Consider the following 24,352-nt stretch of genomic DNA (forward strand, 5'->3'; position numbering starts at 1 on the left):
AAGACAAAGGACCCAATTTAATGACAACTTGTGATCTGATGTTAAATGGGATGCGATACGGATTGCTTTCCACCCTAAAGTGTTTTCGTGTCAGATAACAAATTTATTAATGGGATTTTTTTCAGGTCACAAAAATGTGACCCCACCCTCTTATGAATATTTAATAAGGGACTAAGGGCATCTTTTCCAAGACCCTAAATCTGCCAGAAACAGCCTACATGAATCAGAAAGCGCCTGCCTCTTAAAGGGGCATGGACGCCCTGAGCAGGTCAGCACAGACAGGGCATGGGAACAGCCAGGATTTATCCGTGTTATATCTGTGCAGAGTCAAGCACACAACGTACACACACACCCCCGACACGCTGGGAGCTCAGCAATAACATAAACCATAATGCATGCAACGGGCTAGTAATAATTATCACCTGTGCTTAAGAGAAATCCTTCCTGTCCTGGACTTCAAAGTAATCTCGAGGAATTTGGATTGCTTTGGGAAATATATGACAGAATACACAGACTTAAACTTTTCAACAGTTTCTCTTGCGGACCACCTCCTCCTTCCTGCTGTATTTCTACGAGCATTGCTGTGGCAGCATTCCCAACAGCCCCGACGGCGAAGGAGCAGCATTAGGAAGGCTCTGAGTGTTAACACACCCGGACCAACTCTGCAGCCAAAATGAGCAGGGGGTGTGTGCCCAGGCAGTCTCTGCAGACCACCAGAGGATGCTCTACAGACCCCAGTTTGGAAATCTTTTGATCCATTTTGTCTTCCTCAGCAGAAACTTCTCACACACACGAGCCTCAATCCTATTCTCACATCATCAATTCTTATTTTCCAGTGTCACCATATCCAGGCACACACAGCTCAGTCCAAGGCCAGTGCCCTCCTTCTGCCCTGGTCACCGACTGATCACACGCCTGTGGGCCAAGCTCTGCCTTACTCTATTTATAAAAAAAAAGGGGATTCTATGAAGCCTACCACTTTGCTCAAGGCATTTCTCTTCTTTCCAGGGGCAAAGAAAAAGTGTAATGTCTCAACGCAAGCCCAAGGCTGCGAGAACTACATGTGAAACAAAAGCACAGTGCTGGCTCTGGCACTGACAGTTCTCCCCAGTCTTGGGCAAGTCACCTAGGAATTTTTGCGTTTTTAGTTCTTTTTTAATGTCTCAGATGTTAAGGATGCCTCCCTCTCTGAGAGCTCAGTTTGCAGTGTTTCTGGCCTGGCTTTGCATGATTTTCAAGGCAGTCAATGGCCTCAACATCTCTGCCTCCTCATCTGCAAAACAGGGATAATACAACTCATTTCAGGATCTTCTGTAGACCAATATTTGCAAAACACTTTGAAAAATGAAAGGTGCTGTCTAAGCACTGAGTGCTGGCCACAGAACCTGCAAGCCGTATTTTTAAAGCGTTTTATACCCTTTCATATAAAAGCTTCATACCTGCAAGCTCAGCCAACATCTGCTGTGGGCTAAAAACTTCAGCCTTAGTAACGGAGATGGTAGCACTTGTTAAGTAAGGTCACCATGAAATATAATGCATTTCTAAGCCAGCAAAATATTTTAAAAGACCAGGAAGAACCATAAATTCCCACTTTAATTCCATTCAATTATGAAGAGTCATCACAGACAGAGACCATCAGACAGGGATGCTCAAAACAGAACACATAAAGTAATACATTAAAAATAACTGGGAGAGAGCGTTGCAGGCTAGATGGCTATTTGGCACTGTGTGCACATGGGATCTGATCCATATTGGGTGGTAGTATCTTTCACTTAGCTGAAAGAAAATAATCACTGGATACTAAGCTCTAAGGTCCAAGTGAGAGGAATAGATTATGCATTATGACGAATACAGTGGAATAAATGATTTTGCAATGCCATTATTTTACATGTACACTTCATTCACAGACTTTTGCAGGTACCTATCCGTGCAGAGACCACGGACTTGCCTAAAGAAAAGCCTCAGCTGCCTGCAGGGCAGGAGAGGAAAAAAAAGAAAAGACAAGACATCCACAAAGTGCAATCTTCTCTAACCAGAGTCAACCTGCCCCAAATGAGTCAATTTTATGTCTGGTCCTAATATGAGGCAATTTCTACCTAAGACAATACATCTGCACTTAGTCCTCGGGATGTTCCCCTTGGCAGGCACAGCCAAATAGGTCCCACTTTGCTCTCTGGCAGCTGGTACTGGGCCAAATCCTGTGCGCTGCTTCCCAAATACAAATTTGGGAGTAATTCAGCTGAACTTAGGTGCCAGTGCTGCTGTGGCACAGAGGAGCCCACCCGCCCAGCGGGGCCACTGCCAAGCCTGGCAAAGGCAAGTGCCAAACCAGGCTGCTCAGCACTCGGACTGGAGCCATGGGCCGCTTGAAAAGCAAGCTGCCGTTTGCAGTTCTGAGGGAAAAAGGCCGTCTTGGATACTATTCCCACTCCTGGATCCCCAGGCCCATTTTTGTGGGGTTAAATCATATTTTCCTGTTTTGAGAATGCTTCATTTTCCCTTGTTGCTGTTTGAAAGACCTACAAAAACAAATGGGGAAAACAACTGACTAAACAGGAAACAGTGAAACTTATAACCCACAAAGTGCTGAGAAAAAGGACAAGTAAACAGTTTTTTTGGGTCATTTTTAATAATCTCAGCTAATGCCCTTATGGTAAAGTATCTTCAGGCAGAAAAGTGATTTTTAGGCTGATGGTGTCTAACAAATCAGAACGCCAAAGCAATTAGCATTTCAGTAATCCTTGTGTCTCTGTTGCCCTTTTTTTTTTGATGTGAAACTGTCATTTTTCTTACTGGCCCTGCAAATTCTGCATGAACAAGGCTCTTTAAATCCCCTCAGTGTTGTACCAATGGTTTAAATTTCACTTCATGGCATGCTTTAAATTACCATTCACATCTTCATTTAATGCATCATTTTATAATGCCAGTGTTACTAGTTAATTTATATATACACAGCAGGATGTGTCAACATTCAGGTGAGTTATGAATATGATTGTACAGGAGTTATGGAAGACATTTCAGCAAAATTATGGTTCCCTCTAAACATAAAAATATTAATAATGAATCAAACATCACAGGTAAACAACAAATTTTATATAATTGCTCCCTCCCATGCTTCTAGATAAATAAATAAATAAAAATGGCATCGTTTTTGCTCTGCATTCATATTTGATTGATCTTAATAAATTGCCATCTCCTTTCCTAATAAACTGTAATCTCTTGTTTCCGCCACAAAGTAAAATTTATTAGCACACTCTTCTACCAGCAGGTCTGCATCACTCACAGCACAGTGTGCAAATTGTTCCAAGTATGCTTGGGCATTATTCATAATTTATTTTTCTGCCCCAAAGTACACAATATATTGAGAGGTAATCACCACTAACTGTTCTCAGTTACTTTCCCTAATTATGTGAGATGACATTTATGTCACGTACAGTAGGGGAAATGCTGCAGTTTCCACTAAAACTCCATTTTTTTTTGCCATGGGTCGAAACACAGTGTTCACACAGAGAAAACCTTCTTTGGACAGGAAAGACTGGAGGTGGTATCTGGTAGGAGATGGCAACACCTCCACTTGAAAAGAACAAGTCCTGTCTACCAAAATAACCCACTGGGCATGACAACAGCAATGGCTCCGAGAGGAAAAGTAGGTGTTTTGTCGTGATGTTAAAGTTGCCATGGTAAGAAAAAAAACCACAGAATGAAACATCAACAAAACAAACGTCAATCAAACACATTTTTGCCTGTTAAGTATTAACCAGTGAACTCCTGGCCACCCCAGATCATCTCCTGCCCAGTGTTGCAGTGCAGGCAGGCAGGCACTGCGGGCTGGAGCCACCCCAGGGTCCCCAGCTGGGTGTTTTGGGCTGGATTACCCCTCTTTGGGGGCTGGTGTGGAATGCAGTGCTGGAAGCACTGCCCTCTCCTGGTAATCTGCCTCTCTCATCAGGAGACTTAATGCTTCACCTCACTCAAAAGGATCCTCTTTAACAGCCCAGGTCTGCTTCCACAACAACCCAACCTACACACAGGAATTTATCACCTGAGATATAAATTAAAATAAAACTGATTAACTGTGGGTCCCTTTAGGTAAAAACACCTATCAGACTATTGCGCTCACAGTCCAGGAGCGCTGAGCTCTGTATTCTGGTACTCCTGTTGAGAACACCCTCTATCACCACTGGGCATTGTCATTTTTCACTCACTCTCTTGGGAACGCATATCAGAACATTTTCAATAAAACACCTTCTTAGTAGTAATGGGCCACTGTTCCCATTTCAGTAGTCCCTGAAGTTTCAAGATACAGTTTACTTAGCTGGCTCATAGTTCCAAGTTTTCTTCCAATATTCAAAAGCTATTTTTAATTTTTTTTAAAGAAGGCAGCCAAGGGAAGAGCTTTTTCTCTTCTTTAAAAAGCAAAACAATTAAGTTGATACATGCAACAAAGCAACTCGATTATTTCCTAAAGAGGTGTTTAGTCAACAGCCCTCGTGGTTAGATAGGAGTGCACAGAAAAGCTGTGACACTGCTGGTGCTACATAGGGATAGAGTTTGGAAGTGGCACTGGGATCTCTGCTCCTGCTAGAAAAAGTACTGTGACTCCAGGAATCAAATTCATATGGAAAAAGAGCTTTTTAGGAAGCAGGGCTTGGTGAGGAGGTGTCCTCATGAACACCACCCTGTGATGCAGAGTGCTTCTCCTCTTCCTCACTGTCTCTGGGTCAGGAGCATCCCCTCACTAAGTCCAGCAGGATGGGGAAGGGGAGGGGAGGAGGAGCTGCTGTTGTTTTGGGAAAACAAGACTGCAGGGCAGGAGAAGCCCCAGCCTCAGCACAGCCATCCCCTGGCCTTTGGCCACGTCAGTCATTTTGATGGTGCACATCTGGTTTCACATGGGCGAGAAACAGGCAGCCGTGCTGGCTAAGCAAACACCCCAGCCACAGGACTTTGCTCTCCGATCCCTTGGGGTCATCCGGCCGGCTCAGAGTCCTTTGTGCATAACTAAGCAGGGCTCACTGTGTGCTCTAGGCTTTTCCTTTGTACTTCCACTCGGCCCTTCACAGCGCAATGCCACGATCCATCACTTCATTCCAAATAAACGGGCCCAAACTCAACTCAAGGACAGGGTCCTCCCCTCCTGCTTCCCTTCTCCAGGCAAATGCGGCTCCTGTCTGCGAGGAAGGGTTATGACCCATCAACATTTCCTATCCAAATCCAGCTTCTGCGTATTCCAATCCTTTCCCCTCCCCAACCCTGAGCTACAAGAAAAGAGAGGATGCTGAGAGGCAGCAGGTCTTGGAGCTGGGAGAGGATGTGGTGTGGCAGCCAAGACCTGCTCCTTTGCTGCACCCATCATGGCAAAAGGTGAACAAGCAAATAAAGCAATTTTTCTGTGGTCCCTTGAAGACAAAAAAATTGGCTTCCTGTAGCAAGAGAAATCCCTCAAATGACTCTAAAGATTTGGGGTTGGAAAAGCAGAAACTCACTGCAATGTGAAACAGGAGAGACAGAAATTGATCTCTGGAAGGAGACAATTCTCTGCCCTCAAATGCAGCCCCTTCTGGGGTGGACGGTGGCAGCAGCTTCGCCCTACAGAGCCCTGAAGGAATTCAGGACACCTGAGGCACCAAATCCTTCACTCGAATGAAACTGCAGGGTGATTAAGCAGAGAGAATGTAACTATCCAAACTGTAATTTGGCCAGCACAATGGATCTAACACCCCTATTCTTGGGAGGAAAAAAAAAAAAAAAAAGTACTGTATTTGAAGTTCAAAATCTAATTAACTATTTGAGAAAAAGAATTCTGTTTTTAAAAGAAAATTCCTAACAATATAAAGAGAATTAGTGCCAAAGTTTTTGAAGAACCGCATAAAATGGTATGAAAAACGTACGATATTGTAATAATAGGAATGACTGGATTTGCTCAAATGTTCCTTATACCTTATAATACAAGAATAAAATACAGTGTAAATCCTTCTATCTACGTAAGTTCCCTGTACAGAAAAATCTCTCCTTTAATAGGTTTACACCTTTAACATGTATTAGTTTGGAAAAGTCCTAGGGTATAATTACACATCTTGGCTTGGCACATTAATAGCTGTTCCCTTCATTTACTGATTTCTTTTACTGGTCAATTTGCTATTTTACTGCATTGCTCTTACAGCTTGGCTTCCCCCCTGTGCAGGGAAGGGCAGAGGGGCTGAGCTGGCCATGGGCTGTGTGTGCTGCCGTGGGGAGGTGGCTTTTGATACCTTGATCCCAGCCATCTGCATGCACGATGTTCATCTGGGATGTGGCATTTGCATCCACGTTTGCCAGCAAGCTGCAGGTCACAGGCAGAAGGAAGCAGATCTGCCCTCACTTCCAGGAAAATCTGTGTAGAAATACATTCTACAGGCCCAGGAGAGAACGAGCCAAGCAGGGCTTCTCCAGGGTTTAGTGCCACCTTGCTGGTCTCCCTCCAGTGCCCCACAGAGCACTTGCTGCTGCCCAGGCTCCTGACCCTGCATCCCTCCCCTCAGCGTTTTCTCCCAAATCCCCTCTGCCACCTTTCATCCCTCAACTCCTTCCTTGCTCTAGGCCTTCACTGTTGTCTCAAATTCTGCTCTCTGCTCCCCTGGAGCTCCATCCCTATTGATCCTCCTCACCTTCTTTCTCACTATGGCTTGAGGAGAGATGCTCACCTGGGACAGGATGCTTGTCTCGCTCCATCACACACCTGGGAAAGGACCACTTCCCCATGATGGAGAAGGGACACACCTAATGATCTGTGTTACCAGTCTCCACAGGTTTCCTTTGCATCTCTCAGCTCCAGGCTCACGGCAAAGTTCACATTTGCTAAGCCTCCGTCCAGCTTCTACAGGTTTTTTGACAGTTTAAGGGTTTTCTTGTGTTATAGTGGAGCCATTCAGTTAATGGCTTCTCAGCACTGCCATTATAAACCAGAACTTTTCAGGTGTTTATTACTCAGCTTTAAAAATTGGCTCTATGCTGAAATTTGGCAAACGAAGTGTCAGCCTAGGAGAAAATTTTATTTTTTGCCAATTTTATACTCTAAAAAAAAAAAATGACCCCATTTTGGCCTCCATAAAAATGCAGCTTTTGCTGCCTCAATGACAACGGTGAAGTAACAAGTCAATATTGTAATAGTGCCAGCAGAACTGAGTGATTTAATGCCTAAAATTGCTTTGAAGGTGAAGAGTGCTATTGAGCTGCTAATTATTAACTATTATTACTGATCCTGCCGCACAACAAAGATGCAAACAGAAAACAGAGGGAATATGAGACATCACTGGAAAAACAAGGCAGAATCGGAATGAGGGTCCAGCACTGAACACGGAGGAGCTGGAAAACAAGAGTCAGGAGCCTTGGCAGGGTGGGATCCTCCAGCCAACACAAGAAGAATGAACTGATATGGAAATATTATTTTTCGTTTTCCGGGACAGTATTTCAAACACAAATAAAATACAAATGACACGGTGTAGAGCTTGCTCCATGCCAAAGCTAGCAACAACATGGGATCAAAATCAGTTCTAAACCAAGCTGAACTGAGGTCAGTAGGAACCTCATATTGCTCAGCTGAAGCCAAGAGAAACTTTGCCATTTAATCCAATGTGTAGAAGACAGAGCCCTGAAGGTGCTGAGGATGGGTGACCTTGCCTCAGCTGTCCAGCAGTCAGACATCCACATAAAAACAGGCTGGAAATTTCAAAGATCCCAAAAGACTTACATCCTCCAAATCTTCAGGATTCTTTCAAATCCCATATGCACAGGGATAGCAGCATCCACATCACACCCTCCAAAATCTGACCTAGGTTGATCCTAGGTTGACTTGGCTGTACGGAGGGAAAACTGAGTGATCTCCACTCTGAACATCTCCAGCCACTCACTCCACTGTGTCACCTGTGGTTCCATAGCAGAAAGGTGACAGAGGGAGTATTTCTTCTTTGGGGGAAGAGTGAGGACTAGGAGTTGAGTGAGGCCAGGGCACGCTGCCATTTGGAATGTGCTGTACACCAAAGCAGCCGTGAAAAGTCATAGGGGCTGCTTTCAAACACAGTAAAAAAGAAAAAAAACCCCAATTTATCTTTCTGGAAACTTTCTGCTTGTCTAAGTGGCAGCTATTTAAATACAATTAACAAGCAAATGATTTTAAAATTACAATACATTTAGTAAGGCAGCATCACAAACAATTTGCATCTCATTAAAGTGTTTGAAGCTGGAGAATCAACCTCCCAAAAGGGCTGCACATCAAGTGGGAAACCCAGACACAGTCAACAGCTTCTGTACTGTCCTGTGACACCAGACACATGCTGGGAGGACAGCAGAAGGAGGGGCTCAGTGTCCAGCTGAGCCCCTGGCTGGGCCACTCCCCTGGGGAGTTCTGGCCACAGCTCTCGGCACAAGGACGGATGCCACAAGCCACAGCCTTGCTGGAAGTGGGTGTAAGACGAGGAAGGAAGGAAGGAAGAGGGTGTGTGTGTGTGTGTGTGCATGTGGGATGGGCACTTTTTAATATACATTAGTGAACAAAGAGTTTAAAGAGATTTCAAGCTATTTACTCAACTCTGTATATAATTAAAAGTTTATAGATTACACCGCCACAAACCTTCTGAGATTGCTGCCGGATCTGGACACACATTAATTCCCAGGAGCCTCCTGCAGAACAATCCCATACCAACATGTGCAGCAGGAAAAGCCTCAAAGAAGTAACAGTTTTAAATGCTTCCAATTCACTTTCAACTGTGATTTACTGCGGTGGTTCCATTTAACCTGGAGGATTCAGAAGCACTTCCCAGATCACATACCACTTCCCCTCGTGCCTTTGGCTTCCTTTAGAAAGCCAGGCTGATGCACCTAGCCTGCCTGGATCCATCCTCGGACACAGGTTTTCCTAAGCACAGCTCCAAAGGGATACCTGTGGGGGCCAGGGCTGCTGGTTTTGCTCTCAGTGCAGCTCCTGCCATACAAGACCCTTCTGTTGTAGCCCACGGATGGGAGGGACCTGGCAGGAGGCTGGTGGGAGGGAAGGAATATACACAAGATCTCTACAGGTGATGCATGAACAAATTCCTAGATGAATGAGGAATGCAGCTAAACAGCCTTAATTTCACTTATCAGAAGACTTGAAGGTGAGGGTGTCCACAAGAGAGGATGTCCCTGAATAAGTCACCTCTCAGGATCAGCCTCAAGCGCTGACACTGCCAGCACTGACCTACGTTCCAACCACACCTTTAATCTAAAAGCTTGCCCCAAAGTACTGCACAAACTGAAAAGGCACAAACAATACCTTCCCTAGAGTTCAGCACAAGTTCTGAAACAACCTTTTGCTTGCTGTGCCTCCAACTCCACGGGCTGTGGAGCTGCACGTGACAGTTGTTTAATGCTGCGCAGCACAGTTATACACAACGCTGGCAGGGGAGAGCGAGAAGAGAGTTTACAATTGAATCTGCAGAGGAAATTCGGGTAAGTTGAATTATCCATTTGGAAGCTGGCCAAGGGCTGGGACTACTCCCAGAAGAAGCGACCGGTTTTGCTCGTCCTTTGAAAGGCAGCACCTCTGAGCTGCCCGTGGCTCGCACTCGCTGCTTCTACGAGAGCAGGGCCAGCACATCCTCTGTGCTCTTCCTGGCAGGGGGGTTTTCCTGGGATCCAGGGGTCTTGGCTCACAGCAGCGGCAAGGGGCTGAGGGCACTGATACCCTGCAGTGCCTCTGCAAGGGGGGTGGCAGCTTGAGCCTGGGAAGCCCAGTAAAAAGTGAGATGGAAAAAAGAATAACAAAAAACAAGGTAAAAGCAAACCAGTCATCATCAGGTGCATTCACTGTCTGAGCACTGCACACCAGAGAAGCTCCAGAGCCCTTTGGGTGGTTCCCAGGTCTCTCCATCCCTGGTGTCGTCATGACCAGCATGTTTCACCCCAAAACTTCCTGCCCAGAGATGCCACCAACTACTGACACAGGCCTTGTGAGCTTCTTTTTCAGACCTGTGGTTTTGTAGTTTGTCAAAACAGGATACTATTTACATTTAAAATGTGACGATTTAAACAAAGGTGAAATAGTTACTGCTGTTTTAGCAACCAGACGTCAGGCTCTGCTCATGCACATGTATTTTTTTGTTTTTAAAAGACCTCAGTCCGCTTTGCCAGCACGCTCTCCCTGCGAACCTGGATGCAAAGACAAGTGTCTAAGCAAAACAACACTCACTTTCTATGAATTACTGAACATGTGTAATTCATTTATCTGTAATATTGTGCTAAACTCAGCTCCAATTAAACAAACGAAAACACCTGCTTAGCACACATAGATCTTTCCATACCTCAGGGGAAGACACATCAGTGTGCTCTGTAGTACAATCTGGCTCAGAAGCCTACACTAACAATGCAAAGCTGGGATTTTTCTTTTTTTCTTAAATGCACATAGGCAAGGAGATTAAAAAAAATACAGACAGGGAGATATTGGGGATGGAGTATTTGTGTTTGGTGTTTCTATCTATAGCACGTGCAGTTCTGTGATATTTAAGTGCTCACTGGGGGCTTCTCACGGGCAGCTGCACCTGAGGGCATGCATCACTCCAGGAAAAAAAAGTGGGATAATGAAAACTTTAAAACACACATAACTGGCCCCAGATATTATGATACTGTAAAACTACCAAAGAGACCTCGTGTTGACAAATTTATTGAGCTGGGGAGAAGATGTTTCTTTTTCTTGCTCTGCTTCTGGACCACAGGCATCTGGCAGTGCCATGGGACATCCCTGTTGTCCCCCGACATTAACGGGTTAGAAACACACTGCAGTGACACACTGAACAGGGTCACCCCAACAGAGGGGCTGAGACCACCTCAGGCACCTCAGATATCCCAGCAGCAGAAATGAGACACGGCCTCATCTGACACACGTTTTGGACCAACAGAGGGGTGTCCCTTTGGGGGTGCCTTGGAAAGAGGGGTGCCACAGCTGGTTTGGGAGCCACGGGTGCTTGGCTGGGTGCAGCAGCCGCCATCAGCAGAGTCTGCAGCCTGCCAGATCCCCTACACTTAACTCATTTCCTATTCTTTACTCACTGCCTGCAGACAATAAGCTGTCAATCAGATCCCCACCAGAACATTTACAATTATCTTCCCTCTCCCGCACCTCAGCATGGCCCCGTGCGAGCGGCTCCATCCCAAACTGTTCACACATGAGCCATTTGCAACTCTTCTGTCGCCAGAACTGCCCCAACTCAAGAGGCAGGTTAGGAAATTGAATTTCCTTGTGTTTTCAAATAAAAGTACTGTGGTGGCAAAGCACAGAAGCAAAAGAACAGGCTTCCTACAGGTGTGAGGCAAAAGCAACCAGGAATGGAAAAGCTGCCCCAGTAATTACTACAGCATTCTGGGCAAGGAAGAAGGCTGCTTACTGCCCTTTTTTTTTTTTCCCCCCAACAAAATCAAAGTTACAAACTGAAAGGATTTTTTAAAATTATTTTTGTTCTGTTTTTCTTCCCCTTTTTTTATTTAGGACAGGGTGGTCCCCTCCACTCACTCCTGCAGAATTAGCAACAAACCACCACCACAATTTTGCAGCTGGCCTTGTGACCATTGCTGAGCTCTCCCAGAAGAAATTGGTTTGTTTTTCCTCTGGGTAGACACAGATGAGTGAAAGACTCAAAATGAGCACACTTTCCAAGCAAAAAATAACAGTGATGCAAGTCCTAACCATACCTTCCCTTGTAGTGGCAGTTGCTGACAACGTGATTTAAAAATATCTGAACTATGTTCTGCATGATGTTAATGCTCCTATTCCAGAGAGAAATCCCCAATACCTTCGGGGCACTTTCCAAACACTGAAGCCTGAGAAACTGTCCAGGATGGGCCCATTCCTAATAGCACTGAAATCATTGCCATTGCTAAATTAGGAGAAAATCTGGACAGTCATCATTCACTGCACTGTGACTTCACTGATTTTCTGCTCCACTGTCTGCTCGAGGGTCACCGTGGTTAACGGCAAGGAGATATTCCCTCTCCTATTAATTGATCTGGACACAACTTTGATGGCTGTCAAACAGAAAGGCAACTAGAGCCATCATGGCTTTTTTTTTTTTTCCTTTTTAACTCTTGCACAGGAAATTTCTACAGCCTCTTCTGATGAAAAATAACCTGTCTGATATTTCCCCTCTCCTTTAAAATGTTTATCCTGCTCTGAATCTGCAAAGTGTGATATCATCAAGGAAGGTCAAGCTTCACAGGAGCTAATGGCTCTGCTATGTGCTCCCACCACTTTGAAAAGACGAACAATAGTCCCTCAAGTGCTGCTGCCGGTGGCACAGCAGCAATTCACCATGGAGGGTGAGAAATCTGAAATTAAAATAAACTGCTTAAAACCTGCAGATAGAGAGGGGGATGCAGGAGACAGAATAAAATGGGACAATCTCTGAACCCAATCAACAAAGCACTCATTGTTCCAGTTTAAGGCAAGTAACACACCAATAAATATTGAGCCAAGGAAGTTAACCTGTATCCACAGTCTTTGAATAAACACCAAAGCTAAAAGTAAAATCAGTGCCAGGCCTTTGGCTCTTGCCAACTCGTGCTTTACTCCTTCTTGCTTGGCTTTGTTTTTACTTTTGGGGATTTTCTTTGCCTTCTCTCCTGTTATTCATACCTTCCTGTAGGAACTCCTTATCACACAGGAAAACGACAAACAGAAGGAACTGCCAGCGCACAAATCAAGTCAGTTGTGTTCTGCAAATCCACCTGGGTGCAGGTAACTGGGAAGAAAAGCACCGGGCAATTCACTGATTCACAGCCCCTGTGAAGCCAGGGGAGTCCCCACCTCCTTCCCACACCCCTTCTCCCCACGGGTAACCTGACGCAGTCCTGCAGACCTCTCTAACCATCAAATCCAGCTCAGTGTTTACTCTGCAGGATAGCAGAGGCAGCATGAGGCATCTCTGCAAGATACAGGCACGTTCATCTCTCTTACAGAAGTTTGAGCATTCAGCTCTTGATCTGAGTACAAATAAACGTCCTGGTTAGTTCTCATTTTTCCTCAAGTGGTTTATCCACTCCCGTGCCAACACCTCAGCCAGTAATACAGGTTTTCACAGCAAGTATTAATTCTGACTTCACTTTTAAATCACATTTTCTTCATTTGAGCATTATTATGTTCCATAGAACCAGGCGTGCGCATCATGCAAAAGGCATTCTGGTCCACAGTTGTGAATACAGCTGTGTAGGCAGAGTAATATTTGTTTTCCAAGTAATTTGTGCACATTCACAAAATTACAGCTGTCTGCAGTTCTCCCGAAATATCTGCCCTGATGTTTACAAGCCATAAAATATAATCTGCCTTTTTCTAGAGTTCCAACCAGTAAAATTGGAAATTTCTATATTTACACGTACATTATTATTTTTCTTACAGATTGGCTACTCCCCGTTACATACTGGCTATTAAGCCCACATAACATCAGCATTAACTTGAGGAGCCACTGCCCTTAGACAACAGTGGACAAACCTTTGTGAGAGACAGAAGGGCCTCTCTAATGCACTTCATGGGTCACTCATCATGTTGCATTTCACTCTTATCTCACAGGAACCATCCCCTGAAGACCACATGAAATGAAGGTATGGACTACAAACCAGCTCAGGGCAACAGGCCTTGACCCAAAAAGAGCTCATGTTGGGATGGACAGGGAAGGTTCGTCAACTTAACCTATGTCCACTGACAACAGTGACCAGCCATCAACCACCAGGTCGTCACACATCTGTTCTTTAAAGTAAAACCAACAGGACTAAAATGATTAAATTTGCACTGTAGCCAGGCTAGGCTGGCTCTTGGCATCTCCCAACAGGTTTGCTTCAGATATTCACCTGAACTATTAAGAGTTAGCGGAAGAAATTCTACTCATTTTGGGGTTTGGTGTGGGGGGTTTTCCCCCAATGAAAGATGGGAAATTTTCCACAAGAGTTTCTAAGTTTTGCTTTTTTCTTGACAAGACCCCAGTTTCTTTCAGTTCCATTCCTAGTTGTCTGAATGCACAAAACACTGGTCCCTTGGACAGCAGAGTCCTTGGGATGAAATCTTCCAAGCAAATGTGGAAATGTGCACTGCACCTGCTCAACTGACTCAGCTCAAAGTCCAGGAGGCAAACCATGAGCAACTCTTTGGCCCAAAGTTTTGATAAGCAGCAAAATGAATAAAACCAAAAAGAATCATCACAGAATGGTCTGGTTTGGAAGGGGCCTTAAGGCCCATCCAGTTACAAGGCCTCTGCCATGAGCAGAGACACCTTTCACAAGACCAGGTTGCTCCGAGCCCTGTCCAGCCTGGCCTTGAACACCTCCAGGGGCTCCTGCCACTGGAGTGACTTTGGTGTAAAACTGATTTGAAAGAAAAATCAGAGGTAGGAAGCTATATCCATCTCAGTGGGATCCCTCCACTCCAGCATACTCCCTGCATGCTGTCACTTAAACCCAGGACAAATCTGGCCCAAGCTGCTCAACTCAATGCTGCAACCCACCCAAGAGGTCCACACGGATGCACTGATGTCGTAAAAGGCTCAGCACTGAGATAAAGCACAGGTTAATAACTTAAATCTGCAACTGCTTAAAAAATGTCAGGCAGTGACAGAACTGGCAAGGAAGCACTGAGCTTTGATAATTTGTACTGCTTTTAACACCCTCAATCCGTGTGCTTCACTGCATTACGTACTCCATGCACACTGGCACATAGCATGAGCTACGCAGCTACAACATGACTCTCATGATACAACACGATGGAAAAAATTTTCTGAGGGGCCAACGGTACCGAACTACAGCACCAGTGACCTCGGTGGCATTGGTGATCTCATCAGCTCCGGCATGAGTGTCTCTGTCTCCTGGCTCCCCTCCCCGGCACCCATCGCTACCTGAGCTCCTCCCATCATCTTCCCACCCCGCTCCAAAGCAATTTCAAAACTTTTTCAGCTAGACACGCTAAACCCAGGATGTAGATTTTCCAATTAGTCTCTGTTTAAACATCTGTTGGTAGACTGCATTTAACATTAGTTATTTGAGCAAAGCGCAATTTGATTAGGCTGTCTGAAACGGAGCCAAAGTCTGCAAAATAATAGCTCAATTAAATTTTGTTTTGCTTTCATTTGTCTTATACTTTCCTGAGTGTGATACAGTTGCATATAATCAAGTAAACTAATTCCTTTCAAAATGAGATATTTCGGTGCTTTTTCCATCTCCTCTTAAAGTTTATTTAATAATCTATTCCATCTCCTCCATGCTTCATCAAACTTCAGCCTGACACAAAGTACATTTCTTTCTTGTGCCTTCAGTCTACTTTAATTTTCCAGGCTTTCAGTGACTTGAGATTATGCGCCATTAATGTTACACCTTAAACAGATTAGTAATTTATAAAAGGCAGATTACACTTATCAGGCAAACAAAAACATTTCAGCAACACAACAGCCTTTTCTCTGCACACACCACAAAATATTTTGCCAACCTGACGACTCAGCTGTAAAACTGTCAAGCTCCAAAGCCACATCCAAGCAGCATTTCCAATTGTTTCCCTGGGTTTAGTTTCTACTTATTCTGTTATGTTGCACTTGTTGCCCTGAAACTTCAATATTAGCTCTAGAGATTTAAACACATGAGGCAAACAGCTGTTCTCCTCCACTCCAGCAAGCCAGATCAAAATGCCTTTTCTCTTTCTCTCCTGCTTTTTTTTTTTTTCCTTCTTTTTAAACAAATTGCTGTAACTCAAGTATTTCTGGCAAAGTTGATAGTTTCAGGGCAAAATTCTGCTCTGTGCTCATCGCTGCAGACTCCTCCAGTGCAAATTCCTCTCAGTCGGTGTGCGAGGAACACCAGCAGTTCCTCATCCTGATTAAAGAAACTTTGTCTTGAGGATTAAAAAAATAAATAAAAAAGTCACAGCAACTTAGCTGCTATGTAGATGTGTCTATGATTTAAATTAAAACATTAAACATTTAAACATTAACTTCTTTCACACTTCTGTTAAAAGAAAAAAAGAGCAGCAGCATGTATTCTTTGAGAGAATTCTTTTATCGGAGATTTTTGATACACAGTACTTTTCCTTTAGTGTTTTTTTAACATATTTGTTGCAAAGTGTGAACACAAAGGGACAAGCTGAAATAGGTATCTGGCAGGCTCTTCCAGCGCGTGCTGCCGAAAGCCACAAGTACTACTGCAGTTGGGAAAAACCTGTTATTTTGCTGCAGGAAGGCGAGGGACTCCTCCAGCACTCCCTGCCCTGCCACTGGCAGCTCTTGAAAATATTCCTGCAACACAATAACCTTAAAAACCCAGAGGCATCTCAAGTCCATGGAAGTTCAAAATGGGATATGTCCTATTTAAAATGTAGAGAGCTACTAAATATGACAACCATTTGATGTATGAAAATTATTCACAACCAAAAACAGACAGTCTGGAAATAGCTGGGATGACTTCATTTAGACAGAATTACCCAAATCTGTTTCTAATATACACAGTACACATAATAAATTTTTACAATATGACAAGGAAAACAAACTTAATAAAAGTTCCTGATCTTTTGTTACACAAGCAAGCTATAGCCATGCTATGTTTATAATATTTTGCCCATGATATCACAGCTCAGTAACAAAAGCTAAGCACCACACAAAACAGTTTCTAAGGTATGACTTCACCTCGCCGTGCCCGCACTGCACCCATCAGCCCGGGCAGTATCACCGTCCCCAACCCACAGCCTGTGCTTGCTGGGTCATTTTTGACTAAGAGTTTCCTTTTCTCCTTCTCGCAGGCTCCCTCTGCCTTGGGAAGCTGTGGATCTCTGTGACGAGAGTTCCTTTTTTTCCAAGTACACCAGGACTCATCTGAACGGTAAGAGATTTTTAGCCTATTTCCTTCACTCCTGGTTATTTGACAAGTGCTTGAAAACCCTGTTATAAACAATCTCTGTAGGAAAACAGATGATGTCTTACGATCACAGAAGGTAATTTTTTCAAGAACCCAACTTTTTGAGCATTTCCCAGATGCACCGCGTCAATCTTCCTGCGTTCGAGTATCTCAGCTGGTTTTCCAGCCCGGGCATTGTGCCAGGCGGGCCGGACTGCCCCTCATTGTCACTTCTGTTCGATGGCACTCGCACCCACTGCTGTTATTCCAGGCTTCAGGAAATTTTCTAACCACTGGACAGGCTCCAGCACTACACACTAATAAGTTGCAGATTGCAGCACTCTAAGTGTGCGTGTGTGTGTGCATGTGTGTGTCAGATCGGGGCCACAGTTTGTAGGAGGGAGGAAAAAAACAGTAGTTCAAAAATGCTGCCTACTCAAATTGACAGAAAAGTGACCCCTGCACTTCATCAGAAATTCCTGCAGACTGACAAAATAAAGGAGTTTGCTTTTATCACACACAGTAAGACTCATATGGAAAAATGGAAACACTACATCACTCGACCTTAGGTTGCCCCCTTTTCAACCACAGATGAATATTATGTATAAAAATTGTAAATCAATTTGAGATGTATTAAAGGAGATTCTCTTTTTCTGTATTAAAGGTAATACCTTTTAATCTCGAGATTTATTTTGTAACGTCAAGTAAATGAGAAAGACTTAATTTCCATAACTGAATTTTGTTACTCTTAAGTCTCTTTAGCATCTCTGCATGGTGTTCATAGAATTTCCTACCCTTTGCTTTGCATCAGGAAATAATGAGCAAGCGGCACTTACCCAACACTGAGTCACAAATATTTGCCTACATTAACAGAGCATTAAAAGCCATTTTAAACAACTTAAGGAAATTGTGCTAGCCTTTGAACTGTGATTCACTACTAGGAGAAATTAGGAAACTTTTCCTCTTCTAAAGGCAAAAATCAGCTGCCGCAACCTCCTTATAATATCATTAGGTCCTAGAGCAGTTTTTCCTCTTACAGATCCTCACACAATAGATTTCTTTGCTTAATGAAACTACTTCTGAAATTTTCCTACACTCAGTGTTGGGTACTTTGAAATTTCAATCCTTTCACATCCTTGAACTCTCATCAACATTTCTTTCCAGATTGTGTCAATAGAATTGATTACTTGCAGTTCTGAACTCTGTTCTGCACATGGAAATAAAACAATTTGTTTTAAAGTATTTTCTGAAGAAAGCAGGACTTGGCAATCATACCTCCAACATCAAAAAATAAAGAAGAAGAAAGAGGGACAATCCAACCAAGCAAGCCTTGCCCACGAAAAGCAAAACAAAAAGAAACCTCTCCAGCAAACAAAAGAGAAGTGAGGTCCTGATTTCCTGATTTTATCACAGCAGCAATGCAGGCTCAATCCCTGACATCCCCGCATCATCAGGCTCACTGCTGTCCTCCGGATTGATGTATCTCCCTGTCAGATGTGAATGATCTTTTCGGATCATTAATATGTTCATTAATTTGTTATCAATTCTGGCTCGCTGTACTTACAGCGCTCGGTACCGCGGCTCGCGAGTGCCTCGGCAGCGCCGTGCAAGCACACACGGACGGACCCCTGGCTCCCCGCTTGTTGAGATGCCTCATACCTACAACCGATCTGTTGCTTTTACAAGTTTAATCTCGGTATTAAGGAGCTGATTGTGGAACCATGTCGCTGTAACATCTTCAACCCAGCTGTACATCATATAAACCGCTATAGGAGGGGGCAGTCTCCCATCATTCCTGGCAGCAGCACATACCTTTAACTCCCTAATCTGTAATACTACAAAATACTGCTCTCATTTCTTCCCAAGCACAAGTGGACTACCAGCAAGGGTCCAACAGTGTTATTCCTAATTACCTTTTTTTCACTCTTGATCCTGTGGCGCTCATAATTAGTTACCTGGGGCTGCAATCCAATTTGAAGTGATGACAAGAAAGTGATCCATGAAAAAGTAATAAGTTAAATCCAATTTCAGCCTTCCTCTAATTAAATGCACATGGAACTAATGACTCAAACCCTACCATTTCAGTGATAATGGTAATTAGCGAGGTGGGAGTCACTCTCTTTTTTCAACACTGTAGGTGTAAACCACAAGGTAAAATGGCAGGAGCACTCTTAATTACATGTGTCATTTTGTCAGCAATTTACACATTTCTGACCAGTCAGGAAGGTTTCATTTGTTTTCCCCTTCCCCGAGGTGGGTAAGGCACATTTGGGCTCAGGCACTGCCAGCCCCACAGCCCTGCTTCCAACCTGGGCAGAAATTACAGTTTTTACAAACCTGTTCTATAAATGCTTAATGTCAAAGCAGAAAACCTGCAAGAAAATGATACTTGGGAGCTCTAATATGATACAGGGCTGAAAATGAGAGATCCTGGCTTCTACTTTGCCCCTCAGGACTGACTTCTTTCCAACACTCAGATGCCAAACTCCCAAATGCCCCAGCAGAGCTGCACACCTCAACACCACTGAGGGCCTGCAGCTCTCCAACTTTGGGCAAGTCACTTAATATCTCTCTGTCAGGGTTTATGTGGCTATAAAATGAGAATAATCATGTTTGCTGACAGTAACTCACACTGCCAGCTCTCCCAATATACTGGTATTTTCCTAGAAGCTTCATTTTTTTGAATCATGATATTACAGGAGAATCACAGGCTTTTTTAAAGAATAAACATATTTGTCACCTTTCTGCTCAGTCGAAAAAGCTGGAAAAATTGAATAGTAAATGCTTTAAAAATATATAAAAAGGCAGCAAAAAAGACCCATAGGTGTCATGAAAAAAAACCCCTCAGTATCAAAATTTTTAAGCTGATCAAGTAATTTTGAGGATCTGACTCAGATTTTGTTCTGTTTGTGGGGTGGATGATGTCTGCATTTCACAGACACATTCCAAGAACTGACTAACACTTATAACTGGGCTTAGGGGTGAAAAATAAAAGAACTAAGGGGTTCTTCAGTAGAAACCAGCAAAACTCAACTTTGCTTAATTTCCAAAATTAAAAACAGATAATGAAAGATTTGAGTGAAATTTTCATAGGCAAACTTTAAACCCTGCAGAAGCAAAATCTTGACCCAAGCTGAGTTGGTGCCAAAATTCCCATTGGCTTGACTGAGGCCAAACTCGGATCAATTCCCGTATTGAAGGGTGAAACAGAGAGATATTCATACAAATAGAATAAATACATTTGCAAATTTACTTCTTCTGCCAAATTATCTGCTGAGACAATTTCTCTACCAGTTGTTAAATTTACCACTATGTAAAAAAGGTTCCCTGGGTGTAAAACCTGAGACAACACAACTGAGATTTGTGAGCTCCAAGCGAAACGGAGCATACCCTGCCCTTCACCTCTCAGTGTTTATTATGTTGTCAAACTAATGATTTCTAATTTCATAAAAAACAATAATAATAATTTCCCCCAACATCAAGCTACAGTGATTTTTTCCTCTCACCCTCTTCTATTTCTCAAGATACTGGAAAGATATATTAAGATAATATAGCATGCAAATTAAATTCTACAAAAGCCCAGCCAAAAGGCTGCTTTAAAAAGCAGCGGTATGCAAAGGAGAGGACAGCTCTGTCCTCTCAGCCTACCCCGGTCTCACCCTGAGAATTTAAACCAAATTCAAATTCTTTTCTTGGCCGTGACTTAAAGGGAAGACTTTTTTTTTTTGTTTTGCCAAGCAAAAACAAAAGTTTCCATCCCAGTAATTTCATTACTTCTTCTCTCCAAACACATGCAGGTTAATGATCAGACAAGAAATCTCATTTAATAACATAAAAAAAGTCAAGTGATTGGTTTCAGTTGTGAGATACTGATTTGGACATCCTAAATTTGTTTTGAGTCCAGTATCCAACTTCCAGCTCAATGCAACACACAACATTTACATCTTTAAAAAAAATTGTATTTTTAGTATTGCCAAAACACACATGCACTTTTACTTTCTTGGGAGAAAAATGTGTCTCTTGATTTGTTTCCAATCTGTGTGCTTTTGCCAGCACTAAAATGCCTGAAGAACCAAAATGAATAATCGTTAAGAGCATCGGCAATTAAAGCTGCAAATTTTAATCAATACATCTATTAATACAGATATATTTATCTTGGCCAGGAAAAATGTGCACATTTTCAAAGTCCTAAGCATACCTGGTCTGTTAAATTATTTGTTTCCCAGACTCAAGGAAATCCAATGTATATGGAAAATATATTATCAAACAGCCTTTAGTCTTTTTTTCGCTTCCAGTGATTTTTGTGGGACTGATATTTTTTATGTTCTTTCCCCAACTGCTGGTTACTAAATCCATTTCTTAACTTTCAATTTTCTTTTGTTTGTGTCATCAGGCTGCGAAACCGGAGGTCCCTGCCAAATCTAAACCACGGCAGTGTGCGATAGGCTCAAAATGTGAGTCATCGTGTATTTGGAGATTTGGGGTTTTTCAGCTATCAGCAGAGCACATCTCCAGTCCTGCGTCCAAGTTCGTATACACTGAGTATCTCATGATTTGCTAAAAGCAGATCTTCAGGTAGAGTTGCCAAGATCAAAAGACCCCCTAAAAGGATTGCAGGAGCCTGCTGTCATTAAACACTATCAAAGACACCATGTCCCAGTGTGGCCACAGGATGCTGGGATATATTTAAGTACCGTGGCTATTTGACCAGGGAATAAAGAAGGAATAGAGGAAAATTATCCATGAGGTGACAACAGATTAGCTACACAGTATATACTAGATTAATTTTCTGCATCTGTTTGTGGCAGTGGGGTTTAGAGGGTGCATTTCCAGCCCCAGGACCGGCCTCCTCTCCTGGGGCAGGCAGGGCCATGGAGCATTTCAGCAGGAGAAGCAGCAGCCCAGGCAAACAGCGTTCCTCCCTGCTCCATGCAAAGCTCCCCAGCACTCGTGCTGGGCGCTGCTCACCAGTGCCCTCGCCAAGCACAGCAGGGATGAGCGATGCCTATGGTGTTCTTGTTATACATGAAGCCTGTTTGTCACAACAAAACCCAGGTGACTGCTAACTGCTGTTGCTGTTGAATGAGACATCTATCTTTGTAAGTGAAGCCCAAAGATAACTTGTTCATTATTTAAACAAACTTGTGAAAAACGGGCACGTTTCCCCCCCCCCCTTGACATTTATTCTATGTACTCTCAGGAATAGGTATCACCTCGTCGGCATGGCCCCATCTGACTTCAGGGGGTGTGGGTGCTTGTGTGGGTGCAGTTGTACTCAAAAATTCTACCCCCAGCAGCACCATTTCCTTTCAGCAACAGATTTTCATTACAGGGATGCACTTGGGGATGTTACATCCAAGAGGACTTCCAGTATGTTTCAGAACCGCAAAAGCGCCAGGAGTGAGAAGGGGGGAAAAAAAAAAGACTGGGCAGTCATTTGAATCAGTGAGTGACAGGCTGGGCCAGCTCTCTGTATACATTAATAAATTAGAATTTTAATTGTGTCTCTGACTGCAGGAGCTGCTCCAGTACTTTAATACGTACCAACAATTGGCTATGTTATGGAATCCGCTATGTGGCCTTCACTGTTGACCTCTGCAACACAATTCCCAGTCTGACTACGGAAACTGTTTGGTTTGATCCTTTCAACTTATTTGAATCCTGACAAATAAGCTCACAGCTGAAAGGTCAACACAGTCATATTTCATCCTCTGGAGCTATTCTTAAGACATCTGCACAACAAAGCACTTCTTTTAGTACCTGACACTGGACCTAGCCAGCACAATCTCTCATTAAAAATGTCCCCAGTGGAAGAGTCTATTAAAAGGCATATGGATCAGCTATGGATTTACCAAATAAAATATTTTTGAAAGCATTAATGTAGCGCTTTGGATTATGGCTCTCGACGCTGCCAATAAAACGTATATTTGCCCAATGACAAAATGCTTCATACTTTCCAAAAGAATAACAGCCCGGCTGTAAAGCACGAGGTGTTGTCCAGCAGCCGGAGCACAGGGGTGGGAGCCAGGAACTCATGAATCTTAATCCTACCTCTAAACCCAATTCCCTCTGTGATCCTAAGTGAGTCGCTTAACCCACATCCCTCAGTTTCCCAGTCCAGAACTGGGATAATGCTACTTACTTATCAGACTTTCCTTCTGGGGATGTTTTGGAGATTAGTATTTGCAAAATGCTTTGAAGATGAAATCACTACACCAAAGCTCGACGTTGTCCACGCTGGACCAAGGGCTGCAGTTAACAGCTATTCCTCACTCAAGCAAAACTCCCCTTGAAGTCCCCATCGGCTTTATTTGGGTAAGAACTACAGAATCAGGCCCTCTCACTTTACTGTCAAGGCCTCTAGCGATGTTGGCTTTACCTTCCATATTCTACTACATATTTAAAGAGCCTAGGATCCGTATTTTTGTAGGAAAATAATCTGAAGCACATATAAAAGGCAAGAGAAGCAGCAATGCTGTCAGGGAGCTCATGGTGATAGTATATCAAACTAAAAAAAAAAAAAAAAAGTAGAAAGAGCAAAACAGACATGAGTTTGACAACGTGCTATGACAACAAGAGGAAAAAAAAAAAAAATCCGGAAAGAATTTGGGGCTACAGAGGCTGAAGCATCAGATATAGAAGAGAGAGATAAGATAAATGTCCCAGCTACAGCGCTTTGTGCAACTGCAGCTGAACTGCTGCATTCAGGACCTTATTATCAAAAATCCACTGACATGCTGCAATTGCAGAGAGCACTAATAAAAGCAATAACCAGCTGCAAACCAGCAAAGTGGTCAAGGGTCTGGAAGTGCCAGTTTACGAAATACATAAAGAACTAGATACATATAATTTGCCAAAACTGGCAAGTACATGTTAGTATCTCAGATGTTTGAGGAGTGTGAACACGAGGCAAGGCAAGGGACTGACTCAGTATTTATACAAGCAGTATTACTTGGAGCAAGAGGATGGAATTAAAGTGGTAAGTTCCTGAGCGTGTGCTTTGTTATGGAAAACTATCCGAAGGAAAATAATAGCAGTCCCACCATCCCTAGGGATTTCTAACACTAGAATAGCAAAAAAAAAAAAAAAAAAAAAAAAAAAGAAAGGAAAATGTGATACATGACCTAATAGGTCTTTCTTGTCTTTAACTCCCCGTGATTTATCCCACAAGACTAGCAGAATGTACTCCAAAGCCCCATATGTGTGCATACATCTTCTGTTTGGGAACGCTGTATTGGTTTAAGCTCTCTGAATTCATAACAGCACAAAGCCCTCTAATATTTAGATTTTATTTCTGAAGATGTCCATAAATCAGCAGACAATAAAAGGGGAAAAAACACACCGATGATATGATATCCTAGTATTTCCCAATATCCTTGACACAGCAAATCAACGGTTTGAGTGAACACAGACTACAAATGGAACAGCAATCAAACAGAAATGTTAATGCAAATCTCCTATGCACACTGACACAGTAACAAAAGCT

At 43.2% G+C, this 24,352-nt stretch overlaps 1 long non-coding RNA gene across 1 annotated transcript; it reads left to right on the plus strand.

The window, feature by feature from the left end:
• The first annotated feature begins 16,043 nt into the window (after positions 1-16,043).
• On the plus strand, positions 16,044-23,412 carry LOC121672745. The gene is made up of 3 exons (XR_006018965.1): positions 16,044-16,851; positions 21,260-21,320; positions 22,384-23,412. It is a non-coding gene; the product is annotated as an uncharacterized LOC121672745 (long non-coding RNA).
• The last annotated feature ends 940 nt before the right edge of the window (positions 23,413-24,352 follow it).

Source organism: Corvus kubaryi, unplaced genomic scaffold (assembly GCF_017639235.1).
Source record: "Corvus kubaryi isolate FWS band 111438036 unplaced genomic scaffold, C.kubaryi_AGA036_p1.0 64924, whole genome shotgun sequence".
NCBI classification, from domain to species: Eukaryota; Metazoa; Chordata; class Aves; order Passeriformes; family Corvidae; genus Corvus; species Corvus kubaryi.